Below are 18124 nucleotides of genomic sequence, written 5' to 3' on the forward strand. Positions count from 1 at the left end.
AGTGATTCACTAGCCATTCTCCCTTTGAATCTAACAGCTCTCCTAAATAATTTCAACCCATTTCTTCTCCCGATCTCATAAGGAGAATAAATGAATGGGCGACATGCCTTTGGAAAGATGCTTACAGCAGCAACAGCTGTGGCTCTTCCATCAGAAAAAAACAGAACCCCAGAGTGATGGAAGTGGGTAAACAAAGGAATCATCACCCTGAAGTTCAGCTACACCACTGTAGTTTGGTGTTCATTAACTGTTTAGTTTGGACAAGAGAAGGCTTCCTGGTAGACCTCGCTGTGGCCTTCCAGTATTTGAAAGGAGCATAAAAACAGGAGGGGATACATCTGTTTACAAGGGTGGATAGTGATAGGATAAGGGGGAATGGTTTTAAACTGAGACAGGGGAGGTTTAGGTTGGATATTAGGAGGAAGTTTTTCACACAGAGGGTGGTGACGCAATGGAACAGGTTCCACAAGGAGGGCTGTGGATGCCCCATCCCTGCAGGCATTCAAGGCCAGGCTGGATGCAGCTCTGGGCAGCCTGGCTTAGAGGTTGGTGACCCTGCACATAGCAGGGGGGTTCAAACTCTGTGATCACTATGGTCCTTTTCAACCCAGGCCATTCTATGAACTTAGTTTTGAAGGTGCTGATTTTAGCTATTTCTCTCCCTGAAGCGCACTGCTGTCTGTTCTACATGCCTTGTTGCCACCAAGGTCCTTTGGTGAACTGTGTACAGACTGCATGCCTTAAAAAGTTCAGGGCTTTTCCCAACAGTTGATTTCCAAAAGAAATACTTAACACCAATTCCTAAGACCAAAAGTTTAATCTTTGTTTTAGCATGTGCCAGAAGTCAAATAATAGTTCTGATCTAACCTTTAAATATTAATAAATACTTAGTCATTTTTTTTGTTCACTACACCAACATTAATTCAGACTTGTTAATTAGATGAGATCTAACAGAGAAAAATAATAGGAGCTGCAAACTGAGTCAGTGTTCGAGCCACAGCTGGCCCAAGGAGCTGCAGCTACACACAGATAGAGGAGACAACCATCAACCCATCCTTGCCATTTCCAGTAACCATATTCCCTAGTGCCACATCTACACATCTTTTGAAAACTTCTCGAGATGATTTCATCTCCCTGTGCAGCTTGTTCCACCACCTCACTGCTCTTTCTGAGAAGAGATTTCCTCTAAAATCCAACCCAAACCTCCTCTGGCACAACTTGAGACCATCACCTCCTGCCCTATAGCAGTTACCAAGGAAAAGAAGCTGACCCTCACCCTCACTTTATCACAGCCTGCTTTCAGGGAGTTGCAGAGAACAGTAAATATTCCCGACTTCTCTTAGTCTTCTCCAGACTACGGAATTCTAGTTCCTTCAGCCACTCTTTGTAACACTCATGCTCTACACCCTTCACAGCTCCACTGCCCTCTTCTGCATAGACACCAGGGTTCCAAAGACTTTCTCGTAGCAAGGAGCCAAAAACTGAACACAGTACTCAAGATGCAGCCTCACGAGACGTACTGTATAAAGTATAAGAGGACATAGCTGCCACTGACAAGTTCTCAAATCACCTAAGAAAGATACTGGTCACAATTCAGTAACAAAAAGAAACAGCTGAACCCTTTCCAAGCATTAGGGCTCCCTGAAATACTCCTAAAGGAGACAATCTCCAAGCAGAGATGCTTTCCCTTCAGCTGCCAGCCCTTGAAAGTGATTAGGGGTCCACCCCTTCCAGTCACACAAGTGAATTACTTGCATCTGTGCTCCCAGGGTTGGCCAAGCCCCTTCACCAGGTGCTCAATCACCGGTTCAGGCTGTGACCCAACAGCTGCCATACACCAGAGCTGAGTACAGAGGGACCTGACTATGGAGGGACTCCTCCCTGCTCCTGCTGGCTGCACTATTTCTGATGCAAGCCAGGATACCGCTGGCCTTCTTGTTTCCCTGGGCACGCTGCTGGCTCCTGTTCGGCTGGCTGCCAACCAACACCCTCAGACCTGTTTGTAGTCACTCCGCCCCAAGCCTGCAGCACTGCAAGGGGTTGCTGTGACCAACGCGCAGGACTCGCGCTTGGCCTTCTTGAAGCTCATGCAATTGACTTCCAGCCTGCCCACGTCCCTCGGTAGGGCCTTCCCGCCGTCAGGCAGACGGCTGCTTCCTCCAGCTTCGTGTTCTTACTGAGGGCACTCGATCCGTTTGTTACAGCAAGTAACAGCCAACAGGAAAGCATTCTGCATCCACTTCCCGGTTAAAGCCCCACCGCGGCAGACGTTGTCCTTCCTTCAGTTATTAATCTAACAAATCCCCTTCAGAATGCCGTAACCACACGCTGGGGCCTTCCTTTACAGCCAGACTGCTGGGCCCGAGCGCTGTACTTACGGACGCAGCCTTACACACACCGAAGAAACAGCTCTGCTTCCCTTCCCCCGCCGTCTCCGGCCCAGCAGGGCCCGAGGCCCGGCCCCAGCGGCGCCCCGCCCCGCTCCGCCTGGCCGCGGAGCAGAGAGCGGGCGGGGTGCGGAGGGCGGGAGGCGCCGTGTTGTGGTGGTGGGTTTGCCGTCCTCACGCCGTCCCTGCTCTTCAGGCAGCGATCATCTGTGAAAAACGAGGGCATCCACCACTTCTCTGGGCAACCCGTGCCAGCGCCTCACCACCCTGAATGTAGAAACCTTCCTTATGTCCCATCTGAATCTCCCCTCTTTTCGTTTGAAACCACTTCGCTTTGTCCTGTCGCACAAGACCCTGCTTAAGAGCCTGTCCCCTTCTTTCCTATAGCGCCCCTTAGATGCTGAAAGGAACCGGGCTGGCCTTGCTGAGGTCTTAGCTTGACTTTGAGATATTTGGGACATGAATCTTGTCTTCTCTCATGTTTCATTATGTGCTGCAGCTCAAGTGATGTGGATTCTCTTGAAATAGAGACTTCTATGTGCCACTCCTATAATGTAACAAAACAATTTTGCCAGCATGAGGAAGGAAGTGAATACTGATGCAGTGAGGGTAAGAGGAATGAACAGCTCATATTGTTTAAATGTTCTAGCATTCAGTGATTTGCTGCTTGGTGCTGGTCCTTTTCAAGAAACAAAAATAATTTACATGGTAAATGTTAATTTCATATTCCCCATCAGAACAAATTAGTGATCAGTTGGGAGTGGAAGGGGCATCCTGCAGGAACTGGGAGTCAGCTGAATAATAATCACAGCAGAGATCTGCATAAAAGTCTTTTATTTAGGCTGTCAACATTAGAGGAGAAAAATGTAATCAAGAAAACACCACCTCTTTAGATAAGCAAAATCTGCATTGTGTACTAAACCTTTCCGACCTAAAGATTCACCTTTTATTGATTGCTTTATTTTATATCTTTCTTCTCAGGAAAGTAATGTTGCAAACGGGCCAGCAAGCACCCAAACTGAATAAGAACACTTTCTGGGCGAATCTTAAGAGGTAGGCTGACAGTTTTCATGCTCTAGGTTATAAATGATTGTGAAATAGTATAGGGAGGAACATTACGTTTTCCTTGAAATGCTAATCAAGATATACAAAGAACATCACAGAATAAGAATAACACAGATGCTCACAGTTCCCACTAACTGCCTCCCTGTCAGCTTGATACTTCATTATTTATCATTGTCCATTTTTTATGGTAACAGTTGACATCAGATTACTATTGACCTGGTTGATATTTGGATTTATTCCCTAGAGGTTAAAGACTTTGTAGTTTCATTTTCTCAGTCCTTTTTAAAATTCATAATTTTAGAGCATGGAATATATATTGTTCTATCAAGTTTATTTCCCTGACATTTATTCAGTGGAAAGTGTGATCCCAATATTAAAGGTATTTTATTTGAAGCCCAGGATACAAATAAATCTTTTAACTCATCTTCCCTAAAACAGGGCACTTTATCACTGCAGTTCCTCTCACTGATGTCTAGGAAGTTAATATGTTGAACAGCATAATTATTTGAACTGGTGTTTGTTTTTAAAGGATTTACTGGTGATAATAGATAGACCAACTCAATTGTGTCAGAAAATATTCACAGTTCTGACTGCTAATGTAATGGTGTTGGTCCTATGCAGAGCCATAAAATAACATTGTGTGCGAAGCAGTGACAGGATTTTACTCCAGCTCTTCTCTTTATCATACGTTATATTAAATTTAAACAAAATTGTTAAATTTCTTTGCGTGGGTTTTGATGCCTTCTTCTATGAAAGTTGTAATAATGCTTTTAACCGGAGGGCTGCATAAGAATTCATACTTGCTAGGTGTCTTTCACACATAATAAGAATCTCATTAATGTTGCCAGCAGAACTAATTGGACTGTCGCAGTAAGGTTCAGTACCCAGTTGGAGAATTATGGTGTGAGGCCAATAGAATTTAGCATATTCTGCTGGTGGGTAAAGCTGACATGAGTCATTAATGAGATGCTTCTAAAGCCTTACTCTCCACAAAAATGCAGGTACTCTGAGTGGCTTTCTTAGACTGTGTAAACATGAAGGACAAATGTAAGAACTCTTCTAAATTTTTCAAAAGCAAGTTGTTGACAGTTCGAGATACAGTAAAGGTTTTCTCCTTTATCAGCACAGACGTTGAAAGTACTGCCAAGTAGCACCTAGACTCCATAAATCACTGATGAGAATGAATAGTTTCAAATTAATACAAAAGAAAAACTCTAGGGCACAGGGCATCTAAAGAATTGTCTAGGGCCTGCTGCTTTTAAAATGGCCAGTTCCCATTAATTCACATCTCTAATTAGGAAATGGATTGATCTCTTGCTTAAAGTTGCTAGTGACTGGCTGGTGTCCATGTCAGATCAGAAGTGTGCATACAAATTAAGCATTATTAGTGGCTGCTGTTGTATAAGTTTAAATAAATATAAGTTAAATGAAAACTGTAGACTATGTTCTATAGGCAGAACAAAAATGTATTTCAGATCTGATTTTATCCTTAGCTCTTGTAGTTTATGCTCTGAAACACAGTAGGAAACCATGATCAGTTGCCTTTTCACTAGACTTCCGGGTGGAGAAAAGAGGACTGAAAATCTTGTGGAACAGATAAACACTCTAAGTCTTGACCATAGCATCTCTGCAGGCAGATATAATTTCATCTGTGTCAGACATAGCAACCACCTTGGGGAGAAATACATTATGAGGTACCAGGTTGTGAAGAGTGTGACAAGTGTCTGTTCCTGACAAGGTTTTATACACATTGGTTCTCTAAGTTGCTGGAGAGCATTGTATTCCAGTGGAATTCCTTAGGATGAGACAGAAACAATAAGCAACACTTGTGACTGCAAAGAAGCCCCAGCTGTATTTCCAAAGTTTGGTATTGGTGCATAGGCTAGATTTCAATTAGCATAATTACATTCCATCTTCCTAATTTTGCTTTATACTTGAAGATGGATAATTATTCTTACTCACTGTGTGTCTGAATGTGCTATTAAATAGCAACATCCACTTTCCCATATTTGGGTGCATTTCAGTGCAGACTGCATACACAGACTGCAGATTGCCTTTGAGTGTTTTCTCCTTATAATTGCAGCAACTGCAACAAATTGCAGTAACCTTATAGGAAAACATCTGGAAATGCAACAAAATTCAATTAACCAACATTACAAATTGTCTATTTATGTGCATGTATGCATACATATGCATAAACATACAAACTCCCCACCAGAAACGTAAGGGCCTGTTTGGGAACAGGCAGGGCTGCAGGAAGTACTCTGCCTGAAAAGCAGGAAGGAAGCTGACCTGGTATTTGACAGTAGTTTCTTATAGTGGAGGTGTAGCAGAAATGCTAAGTCATGGCCTGAAGCAGTGATTGAGCACCTGGTAGGAAGGCAGGGCCAACCCAGGGGAGCTCAGGCGCACGCAATCTACCTGAGTGACCACAAGGGGTGGATCCTGGTTCCACCCCTTCTCAGACCTCATTTAAGGGTTGGCAGTGGTGGTGAGGGTATCTTATTGGAGATCTGAGGCCTTTCAAAAGTAAGCAGGTGTTTTGTTTTGTGGGTGGTTTTTTTGTTTTTTTTTTTTTGTTTGTTTGTTTGGTTTTTTGCGTGTGTGGTTTTTTTTTGTTTGTTTGTTGTTTTTTTTTTGTTGTTGTTGTTTAAATGCCTATGGATGCTATGTTTGGGCTTGTTATCATTTGTAGTAGCTAAAGACTTTACCCCTGTGCTATTATTGCTGTACTAGAGGTAAAGTTGACTGTATCTTATGATACCTTGAAGTTCTTCACTTGGAATTCTCTGTTTGCTGCTCTGAAACTTACTGTTGCGTGGGTTGGGACTAGATGTCTAAATTATGTCTTTCCTAATAGACTTGCTTTTTCTTTTTGGTCCAGATATAACAATAACGTGAATCTAATTTCTCCTATGTATGATCCTGCTGCTTTCTAAGACAAAGATGTAGTTTGTTAACACACTCTGCATCCTTATATATCTATTTGCATCTGTTTATTTGATGTTTTGCTCCTGCAGAGTTGCAGTAAGTACCTCTGAGACATTAAATAGTGGAAGAATTCAAACCCACAATTTAGAACTGGCATTTTTTAGGATGTATTCCCTTAGATGGACAGGTTGGGGTTATTTCTGAACACGAAATGAATTCATGTAGAAGAAGTCTCAGGAACTCTTACAGTAAATGCTTGACTTTATTTTCTTTTATCTTTTTATTAAGTTTCCTTAATGATTTTCGTATGGAAGTTCTGAAGAATTCCTAGTGTCTTGTTGTGGAAAGAAACTTCTAAAGGAAAGATGAACTCATTGTGCTCTGTGGATAGATTAACACTGTATTTATTAATCAGTTTTCTTTGGAAATGTGTTGGCTCTTGGAACTCTTTCAGTGTGCATTTCAAACTGATGAGTCATTTTGACACTTCAGAAAATACCTTCATTCAGAAGTCATAGCTTGTCACATCCACACTCTGGTAACCCATCATGTATTTATCTGTCTTTTGTTAAAGCATAGTATTTATTCATTCATTGGCTTGACTTTGTGATACTAATTTTCTGTTACTGAAGTGTCCTAAAGGTGCTGCACGTTGTCTTAGCAAGGTTCTTTCTGGTTTTGTTCTCCTAATGATTTACTGCTGGAGTATTATTTCTACTGGAGAAGGAGAAATGATTTTGTGGTTTGTTCAGAACACAGTGTTTTGAGATGTTTGTAATCTCCTCTGAAGATAATGAGATTTTCAGAAATAAAACTATCTTGAAAGAACAACATTAGTGTTGCTACTGATCTTGTCCTTGTTGGTGAGGAAGTGAACTGTTTCAGGTGGCTGTATCTATGGTGAAAGATTTCTCTCTCTCAATTTTCTAGGGCTCCTTCAGAGCTCAAAAAAAAAGGCACTAATTTTGAGTTAATGCTGTGTATGTGTAAATGTTTAAGAACATCAGTACCTTAGTCTAAAGGCCTTCTCAACAAGTACAAGCTCTGTGAACTCAAATACTGCTTTTCATTGTATTGATAAAGCTGTCATTCTCATACCAGTAGCTTACTTGAAACGTAGCTGGTTTTTCCCGTCCTGTGGGGATAGGAATGTGAAGGCAATCGGACGAATCGCGTAGTGCTTCCAGGTCTGTTTCTTTACATTCCACTATGTTGTCTGTTGAATAATTCTGTAACTTTTAGGTGAATTTATCATTCTCTCCAGTGTGTGTTGGTTATGAAGAAGGTACAATTGCAAAATTGTTAACACTGAGGTCTTATTAACAGAAGATACTTTACATATGTGAACTTCAGTATTTTTTTCCATTGATCTCCAGTTATTACAGATGGGGAATATTAGGTGCATAAGCATGCATATACCTAAAAGTCTTCTAAAGCCTCAAAAGTGTACATAGAGGAGTACATTTTGCACTGATCCATGTAACTGCAAAATGCATTCAAAACGTTACTTACTCTCGAAAGTCACACAAAACAAGGGTTAATACTACCTCACTATAAGTAAAAAGGCATGAAGAATAAATGACTCCTTCAAGGTCAGACAGAATAGCTGCCAAGACTTCTGGATTATTATCCTGACACTTCTTGCTATGACAAGATGCATCCTGTTATTCTTTATCTCCTTAGTTCTTAATCTTAATTAATCACTCTCTGGAGAGAGATAATTAAAAACACAACTGAAACGAAGGGAGTGATCTCCCTAATAATCTAGGGGACTAAGTGTTGTTAAAGTTCTTGTTCAGTTACCTGAACTCAATGTGCTTTTGAAAGTTATCCCTAAGACTGATGCAGGTTAAATATATGGAAAACAATTTAGGGCACATTGTTTCTGAATAGATATGTTGGAAGGATTGTTGAACTTTGAGTGGAAGGCAATTATTTGTCCCGCTGTGGTCTGTACAATGTATTAACACATTACTCAGCTGGGGGAAGGTAGCTGCTCAGGAGAACTGAAGGGTCTCTAGAGTCTGACAGCTTCTTCTCAGATTTTACTCTTCATTAAGAACATTGCTACGCCTGCCCTTCCATTGTTCTGCATCAAATGGAATTATGCACTACTGTTTCTTGTACCTATTTACCTTTATAAATCTTCATAGTCGGGAGCTATGTTGTCTTAGCAAGGTTCTTTCTGGTTTTGTTCTCCTAATTATGCCCTCCACTTTCAAGCCCTTTATTCATAGGACACTTGCTGACTCTGGTAATAGCTCAGCTTAAAAAGACTCTGCAAGATTGATCCTGAATTTTGAAGAGTAATGTGCATTTATAATCCTCTCTTAGTAATGCAGACTGATAGTACAGACTGACCTGCTGCATACTGATGTATTAAGCTCTATGCATCTGTGTAGTCTCGTGGGGAGTATTTATGGAATAAAGGCTACATTCATCCAGTGTTACATTTTGTGTATCAATCATTAAACATTTAAGTCAAGGATGGATGTGTTTTAAATGGAGCTTGTGATATAAGTATGTAAAGTAGGAAAGTATTACACTGGAACATGCTGCTGGTTTTAATTTAGAATATCTTTTTCTTAACAGGAATTTGTACTCGGATGTTTAGAACTTGTGTAGATCACGTAGACACATCCGTACATAATTTGTATGAATGGCAGTGAGGAGATGCTCAGTCTGCAATGCTCAGTGTCTCTAACAAAGCACCACTGTGAAGTGCAGATCAGGAAAACAGCAATGAACGAATCATAGTCGGAACAGAGAGGAGATATTAAAGCTATAATTCAGCAACCAAGTTGACAGAGTGAGATGAAACAATGAAACTGTGGCACCATTATCCTGTAACAGAAGCTGTTACCTGTGTTTAAATGTACTCTGCCCAAATACAATTGCTTGTCCTTACAGCAGTGTCTTATTATCACTTCGATCCTTTGCAGAGTCAGGGAACTTTAAACAAAGAGTAAGTTCGTGTCTTTTGAGAAAGGGGGGGAAAAAAAAAAAAGCAAATGAGAAAGGTAACCTTGATCTAGGCTGACATAATCCCAGAACTGCTAGGATTATTATTATTAATTTATTTATTTAGAGTTCAGAGCAAAGCTGTTATTTAAATGTTATTTTCTTCCTTCCTCAAGTAAGTGAAATGTTGACAAAATGGTGAGTGCAGCTGAAGAAGCTGATCTCTATTAGCTATCTCTATCACTGGCTGCCTTCCTGGCTGAGTCCACGCTCACCAGTGGACCTGAGTTATTGGTTGGCAACGCTCGCAGTAAGACAGGCCTAAAGCTGTTTTCCACCTGGAGTGTTCTGGTGTTTACATTTAGTCATGCCTGTATCCTAATCTACTTGATAGAACAGTTAGTGACATCTGGTTCTCTCTTACCAATTGCTGCTGCTACTAGAATTGTAAAATTTGGTTTTTTTTTAGCAAGAGGGATTAGTACCTTAGTTTAAGAAGCAATATGTTAGTTTAGCAAAAGGAATTCTTAACTGATAGTTCTGAAAACTTCCTTGTCAGCTTTAGTGGGTGAACAGCCTTGTTTCCTCTCAATTTTGCAATGGAGACATAATACAATACTTATCTTCTACGTCAGTGATTTTGCCTCAGAAGAAGTATTGGAGTCACAATAGAATACTTTTATCTTTTGCCTCAAAGTATGCAAGGACATCTTCCTCAGGTTCCACTACACTGTTTTTAAAAGTGGCCCACTGTGGCCTAATAAACAATGGATATTTTCCAAACTGGGGAGAAGTGAATGGAAATAGGTCAAAGGCTTCAGTGATGAAGCTGATGGTGAAAAAAGGGGAAGAAGAAGGTGGGTACTCAACCATCCTAAATACCACTGAGTATGCCAGAGGGACATTAGCACATATCTATGAGACATTAAAAAATAATGAATATGTATGCCAGTATTCTGCATATGCATGTCTTAAGTGTTCAAATGTAGAACCTGAACTCTGAGAGGATGCACTTGCTTGTCAAGTTGCCAGGTGCTCATCATGAGGAATAAAGGAATGCCTTTTTCTAACACCTCATGGGAGTTGAAGAGTTTTCTTCCTGGATTTCAGATTACAAAAGAAATCCTGATTTCCAGGCCAGGATGATAAGACAGAAGGGTACCGCTCTGATTTCTGCCTTCCTATAATAGCTCTTGCTGCAGCTTTACATGGAAGTGAAACAGATTTGGATAGCAGACCATTTCTGGTTTGGCTGCTGGCTCAAGTGCTGTTTGTAGCAGTATCGCATTAAATCACTGTAATGCAATAGTGGCTCAGTGAAAGCAGTTAAAAATTTAGTGCTCTGAGTGTTGTACCTCCTAGACAGATGCAGGTGATTGATTCAACTCATGAATTAGGAAACTCTTGTGATTATATGGAAAGGCTGTAACTGTTGATAACTACAGTAAGACCTGGGCCATTGCAGAATTGTCCTTGAAGAACAAACTCATACTGCAGTAGGGTATCCTACAGGGTTTGTGTTACAAACATCAACTGGCTTCCTTGTGGGATACTTCCTAGTGAGACAGGGCTGGTTTGCTCCCTGCAGGCACTGGGTAACGCCGGGGTCAAAGAGCAGTGGTAGAAAATTGCAGACAGTGGGACCTGCCACAGTTGTTTCCCACTCATTTCTGGTTTTGATGGCAAGTGCAGAATTTGCTGAGTGTCTCCAGCATTGCCAACAACTTCCAGCACTAGCTCAACCTCACCTTTTAGATTTTAAAAGAGCTATTTTTGCCAAGTGGTTTCTACTTGGTGTATAGGTGGGAATAATTCAAGAATTTAAGGTCTTTCTGTTTTGTCTGGGCAGCTGTTTGTGCACCACTAGTGTTACTGGCAATTACAAACTTTGCAGCCATCTCCAGAATGCTTTGCTTCAAAATCGTTCCTCATGCATGTAAGCCTATCAGGCCCAGCAGCACTCCTACACCTTTTGCCACCACTGAGATGATGCAGTCAGTGCGACTATGATGGGGAAAAAATCACCACATTTTAGTATCTTGTAGTTATAAATGAAAAGGCCTTGACCGAGTCATGGCACGTTACAGATTGTGTTGCTTCTGGGTGGAGACATCAGTGGCTTCTTTTAAGTTTGCATATTTGTGTGCTTTTTTACAATTTAGCAAGTAGGGCTTTATATGCGTAACCAGTAGTATTTGTTATTAGAACCAATAGACAGCATCTGTCCTTGGAATGATGATTTCTTCTTCATTCGCATCAGATCTCTCCTGTCATTTTTAGGTTCTGGATAGACAAGAAAATGTATTCCACGAACATCATAGAATGCATAATTTTGATTGTAAATTAGTAGTTGTACTACTTGTTAGGACAATTTGACTATTTATGCAATCATTTTTACTGAGCTGCCATGTATGTATCTCACTTTTTTTTTTTTTTTTTTTTTAATCTTAGGTATATGTGTTTTCAGGTTTATGCTTGAAAATTAAGTTTATGTGCTTCTATTGCTTGTGTGAGGGACTGTGTAGCATGCTGCAGGCAAATAAACCCAGGTGTGGACTGGTGTTCATGAGCTGTGTGCTACCAGAACTGCCAGTATCATACGTTCAGTGTAAAGTGACTGATATTAGCTGTACTCTCTCAATACAGACTGAGCATTGGCTAAATTCTTGAAAGCATTAATTTTGGATATGGAAGGTGTTAAAAGTTAAGGTTGACATTCAGGCAACATCTCTTGCAAAAGAGTATTTGGCAAGTCTTGAAACAGGGAGGTTTTTTAAAAAAACTGTTTTTTCCTTATATTGTGCAACATGAGCTCCTGTCAGGCTGGAATACTAGTGTTTGTGAGCAGAACATAAGGGTTACTACCCATTCGAGTTCTGTGGGATTTGAGAGCTCTCTGCTATGCTGACCATGCAACCCTTAGGACTTGTCAGTTCTGAGGGTGAAGTTTTCGGCCTCTTCAGATTCCATGTGTGCAGCAGGCAGGCGCAGGTAATTCTACCAAAGGTACAGTCTAAAATCTTCTTAGCTGCAAATGGAGTTCCTCAGGCTCTGTCATGGATTCCTTTGCTTCTATGTTGTCAAATTCCCTGTCAGTATGAATTTTTTTTGTTTGTTTGTTTTTTAAGTCTCAGATGCATTTTATTTTTTTAACCTTTTGGTAGTGATTTTCAGCTCTTGCTGAAGTCATCTCTTTTCCCATCAGTTCCCACTGTTCCTTGTTATTATTACATTGTGTATTAGGTTAAATATTAATCGCTGTACAGAAGGAGAATGAGGTGGGAAAGTCTACATGTCTTGGATGCTGCAAAAGTTATTTTGGATTGCATTATTAATCTCCTAAAGCAATTTGCCATTCCTTTGTAATACTTGTCTGCACTGAAGATCAGATAGCATTTGGGTTTTAAGATAATGAGTTTCAGAGACAAGTCTATAACAAAATAGTATTGTAAGAAATGGAAAATAAAACTGTCAGGAGATTCTTGCTTTAGAGTTTGCACTAAAAAAAAAAACCAATTATCAGTGATAAAAGGCTGAGTAGAGTATTATAACTTAGGTGAACTCAGTCCTATCAGGTAGGTGCTCTGGGAACTTGGATATTGTTTGAGAACTACTTATGGTGATGCTCCTTCAATGCTGGCAACAACAGTACTCTGTCACATCTTATATCTGTGCTGTACCATTTTCTCATGTAAAAATACCCAGTAGAGGTTTAAGCTAATTACTTTGGTTACTAATTGCACAATAGGTGCAGAAGTAGTTCTACACTACAGGGGTCAGACGTAAGGCTACAAAAAGGCAGGCGACTCAAGACTTGGGGGTAGGCAGCAGCCTAAGCAGATTAATGTGGCAGTGCAAGGTCTTGAATAGTGGCACATCTAAAGTGACCTGATTTACAGAGCCATGGACTGAGCTGGGAAGATTAAGCAGATTTTCCTGCATCAATAAATGCCAGTGCCAGTACGTGATTTGCAGCGCTGCATGCTGTACTCCTCATCTTGATCTCTGCTGATAGGACATCCCTGCATCTCTAATAATTTATTTCTGTATGCAAAAGACACTGTGTTTTCGGGTGCTTGAAAAACAGAATCAGTTCAAGATGCTGAAGTAAAACTCCAGCTCTGAGCAGCCCTAAATTTTATCATATCTAAATTTTAATGTTGTGGCTTTAATGCATGTGTATTATTATGTACAACATGTTAGCAGAGTTGTTTAATTGTAAGCATCCTTTCTGCTGTTGGTACACTCAGTGTGAAGAAAACTGGAGACACTGGAGCATACTTTGGAAGCCTTAAGAGCTTCCCATCCAAGAGAATTAAAGCTGATGTGCCTTCTCTTCATGCTTCATCACTGCCTGTCTGTAGGTAGGTGTTCCAAAGATCTGAGAGCTAGTGGTACTCATGCTTACATTCAAAACTTCATTAAGAAAAAGCCCTCTCATTCTGTAGTTCAGAGTCTGTGCCAAACAATAGAGAATTGAGGATGTAAAATGAAGACCTTGAGAAGGTACTTTGTGGTCTTAGTTAACTGTCTTGTTGTCCAAGTCCTCTTAATCCTTGGCAAATTGCAGGAAAAAGTGGTAGGTTTAATGAATGCAGTTCATCAAAAAGATAACAAAGTATTTAGGTGTAGAGCTGCCCCACTGACCTGGTGTACAGCAGCTTCAACATCTGACAGAAAAGGCAAAGTGATTGGAATAAAGGTTAAATGCCAGGCACCTTTAAAGTAATCTAACATTATTTTAGGCCAAGCAACACTGCCTTACATGTTGTAGGCACACAGAGACAGCATTTCTAGCAATTTGCTAAGCATCTGTCACCTGGTGGTGAGCCTGCTGGAATTTGGACCGAGCCTCTTGTTGTTGGTATTTGGACCTCACTTAAAATAACCTAAGTTTTGCAGCCCTGCCACTGGTGATGCAGGCAAATGGTGCAGAAGGTGAGCATCGTATGGAATGTCTAATTTATTTTGGCAAGGAACTGTACTCAAAACTTCAGAATGCTCCCTGTCCTCTGCCTGGAGCAGCATCACTCAGCAGTGATATTTGAGGACACAGAGGAGGAGAAGCAGTGCTCTATCTTATATTGATAGTGCCTTTCCCTTCTCATTTTCCTGTGCTGAGATTCTTGTTTGTCACCCACTCTGAATCAAACTTGTCTCTGAACCACTGAGTTAACCTCTTCTGACCAAAGCTGCCACCAGCAACACCAGCCTCTACAATCTGCTTGCAATAAATAAGTAGCACTGCTGCAGTTATTCCAAAGCAGCTTTGACTTGACAAAAGAAATGAAAGCTCAAGTGATGCTATTCAGCCATGTAAAACTGAGTCTGCTCCTACTTTATTATGGATGTTTCACCATGCTGTGAGGGTTCTGTGCAGCCACCTGAAAACATTTAGTAAGATCAGCTTCAACATTTCATTTCTTTTTCCGGTTTATTAAAGAAGAAAATCTACCCTGGCTCACTCAAATGACCACTGCTGTTCAGATGATTGTGCAGGCATGAGGCACTCCACAGCGTTGTTTTCATGTTCATATTTGGGATTATTTTATTTACTAGTGTGACTTATACAACAAATAGCTTTAGGTTGGTTAGTGGTGCTTGCCACAAACAAAGAAGTCTGAGCTCATCATGATCAGCCTGAAGTGACTTTTGTAACAATGCAATGGACCTCCATTTAGGAGAGATGAAACCATAGTGAACTTTTGCACTGCTAGGTGGTTTAAACATGAACTGTTCAGGTATTAAAGAGATAATAACCTATTTTTAATCAATATGGTGGGTAGGTTTTACAGCATGTTGTTGCTTTATTTGATTGGGATTTCACATCCTGATTGTACAAGCTTCTTTTTTTAAGTAAAATTTCTCTCTAATCCAATATTTCCCTTGGGAGATTTCAGCCCCTTGGCTGGCTGGTAATGTGATTGCAGATTTTTTTTTTTTTTTTTTTTTTTTAATGAACAGGTTAATAAAGAGACTGAATGTTATTTTTGAGATTTAGTGGTTGTTATTAAGACTTTTGTTCCTGCATATCTGAAATGGGAATTTCATTTGGATCGTTGCAAGTTAGAGTTATGAGAATCAGATAAAATATTTGCAATTATGTGGCTGGAACCTCTTGAGGGATCCACAATTCACCTTAGACTATTATTGGGTAGCAATGCTTTTCAGTCCTCGGTGTGCCTTCTAGGATCCTTCTGTGAAGGAAACTGGGTGCTTTTACATCACCACATCACAAGCTGGTAACTTATGCAAATGCAAGGGGTGACCTGGGCAGCCTTCTCAGCCTCTGCTCACCTGTGTAAGTTTCAGAAGTAATCTGATCTTTGTGCTGGCCGTTTTCCAGACAGCCTTCCTCCCTGCTCTCCTCACCCTCATGACATACTATTTTCAACAGGACTTCTACTTCATACATTGCAAGATCAGCCTATTCTGCATATCTTGCCCTTGTGCTGTGGAAGATACTCACAGTTGTTTTTATGATGGCTGAACGAGTTTGCATCCTGTTGTGGACAAAGCAAGAAATACAGAACTGCTCAAAACCTTGCCTATTTTTGAGAGCTCTTATACAGGAATTTTAAATTAGTTTACTTAAGAAGTTAAACTGGCAAACCGTGCTGGAGGGTGAGGTCAAATGATACTGTGATCATTTCCCTGGTTAGAAGTAGGTACAGAGAAAACTGACTGGCTCACAGACAGTAGTAGACAGAAGCAGAAACTGGATTGTCAGACTGTTGGCAGTGTGCTCCTGCTGCACCATGCAAATAAAGAAAGTGTCATTTAGGGATGCTGAGGAGGGGAACTCTGTCAAATTAGATTGCTGTAAATCAAATCATTTTTCAGACAGTGTTTGAACAGAAGTGACTCATTACTTGATGTTATACAAATACTGTGTGCACACAAGGATGCACGATGCTTAGGCTAGTTGGTAACCCTTGGGATGCCACAGCTGTAGAATTGCACACTCAAGAACAAAAGCTTGCAGTTCTGAAGAATTCCTCCTCCTCGGTAACTGCCCCCATGCACCTCATTCTGCTTGTGCAGCTTACTATTGCTTGGCATATTACTTTTCCGTGGACACTGTGGTAGATTTCTCCTGGTTTTATTTCTGTTCACTGCAATATTCCTGAGGGAAATGAAAATTTTTGTATCTCACCTTTTTATGTGTAGAAGAATGCTTTAACTGGTAAATTCAATGTAAAGATTTATCCGAGCAGGAATACACATTCAAAAGCATTCAGAGAATGATGGCCACTACATCAAGAAGGAACTCCTTTAGAGATCAAGAATGTAAGCAACACCCTCACAATAAAATTCAAGGAAACTTTCTTTATGCAATGACAGAAAGTGAAGACCATTCTACTGACCAGTGGAAAAAGACACAGCTGTAAGTACATCTTCTTAGGCTTGGGAAGGAGCAATGAGCTTCTGTTCTTCAGTTTGGGAGCCCTATACCGGGAGCTCTGTAGTTCCATTAGCATTTCAGATGAACTCTGGTGTTTTTACAGATTTGCATTCCTATATGCATGTGCTTGCACATAAATGCTGAAGTATCTATTTTCATCACTAGGGAGCTGACCTCCAGCAAGCAACGCACTGGAGAAAAGAGACACCACTTAGAACAGATTAAATTGCAGCCACAAGGAAACATCATTTGGATTTTTCTTGCAGGACACACTGTGCTGTGTTTCTTCAAACCCCAGAGTATGGATAAAACTTACATTATTGAGGTGGATAGCTTAGAGAGTTTCAGATAAGGATTAGACAATTACATGAATAAGAATAGGTAGGATGAGAAGAGAAGGACCATGCTGCCTGCATCTGCTTATAAATTCACCAGTGTGCAAGTAAGGTAGAAATCCCATAACTATTGCCATCAGAGAGAAGATCTGTATGTGAGCAGAGATCTCTTGCAGCGGTGATTTTTGGGGTATCAGTAGAGACATTTTAAAACAGATCTTGTTTTTCAAGAGGTGATTTTGTTCTTTCTGACACATTTCTTCATTATGCTAAAAGATCATGCCTCAAATAGCTAAATGCTTTTGAGTATGTTTCCTACAGAAGTGTGTTGCCAATCAGCTGGGAGCGTTCTGAGTTCAGAATAAGTTGTCCTTACTCTGAAGTTTTAAGTTCTGTCTTGTATGTAATCATTTCTTAACACCAGAGCCAAACGGAAGCTGGACCTTCTGACTCTCAGCACTGTGCAAGTGTTACATACGCTACGATGGTATGGAGGAAGAGTTTCATCTTCAGCTTTATCTTTAGGCTTACCGTAAGTGTCTGACTTAATGAAATATCAGGCTAATCTTCTGAGGTATTCAGAGAGCATGAAAGTCTGAGGGCTATGTGCAGTAAAACATAACTTGGATGTCTTAAATCACCTTCTAAAGGTTTCTCTTTCTTTGCACTCACTCTAGAGAGAACCGAAGGAGACCTAAAATCTCCCTGAAGCTGTGATTCACCATTGTGCTGGTGTTGTTGGCTCTGCCTGCTTAAACAATTCTTTTCTTATGCCTAGCTGCTTCTTCCCAGCTCTGCTCTGCCTCTTGCTTGTGCCAGCCAAGCTCTTCTTGGGACCAATCTGGAACATGGCTCAGTGTCTTTTTAGGACATTACCCAAATATCCCTGGCATCACACCATCCTGTTATCTTCTTCAAAGTGGTGGGTTATATTGAAATAAGTTTGTAAATTCCACAGATGTCCGCACTGTGTCAGCTGAGGCTAGTCAGATCCTTACAGTGTGAAAATAGTTTTGTCCTTCCTAAAATGGGGATTACTT

At 40.6% G+C, this 18124-nt stretch overlaps 1 protein-coding gene across 12 annotated transcripts in view; it reads right to left on the reverse strand.

Annotated features, from left to right (window-relative positions):
- CUNH8orf48 (chromosome unknown C8orf48 homolog) overlaps positions 1 to 2460 on the reverse strand; it is a 67462-nt gene extending 65002 nt beyond the window's left edge. For 9 of the 12 annotated variants that reach the window (XR_006169975.1, XR_006169979.1, XR_006169978.1 and 6 more), the window contains exon 1: positions 2379 to 2460. The gene's annotated coding sequence lies outside the window, so the exon portion shown is untranslated. The other 3 variants (XM_042824863.1, XM_042824864.1, XM_042824865.1) reach the window with 3 other exon arrangements.
- Positions 2461 to 18124: the final 15664 nt, after the last annotated feature.

Source organism: Centrocercus urophasianus, unplaced genomic scaffold (assembly GCF_019232065.1).
Source record: "Centrocercus urophasianus isolate 14NV4802_14NV808 unplaced genomic scaffold, USGS_Curo_1.0 seq_24, whole genome shotgun sequence".
NCBI lineage: Eukaryota > Metazoa > Chordata > Aves > Galliformes > Phasianidae > Centrocercus > Centrocercus urophasianus.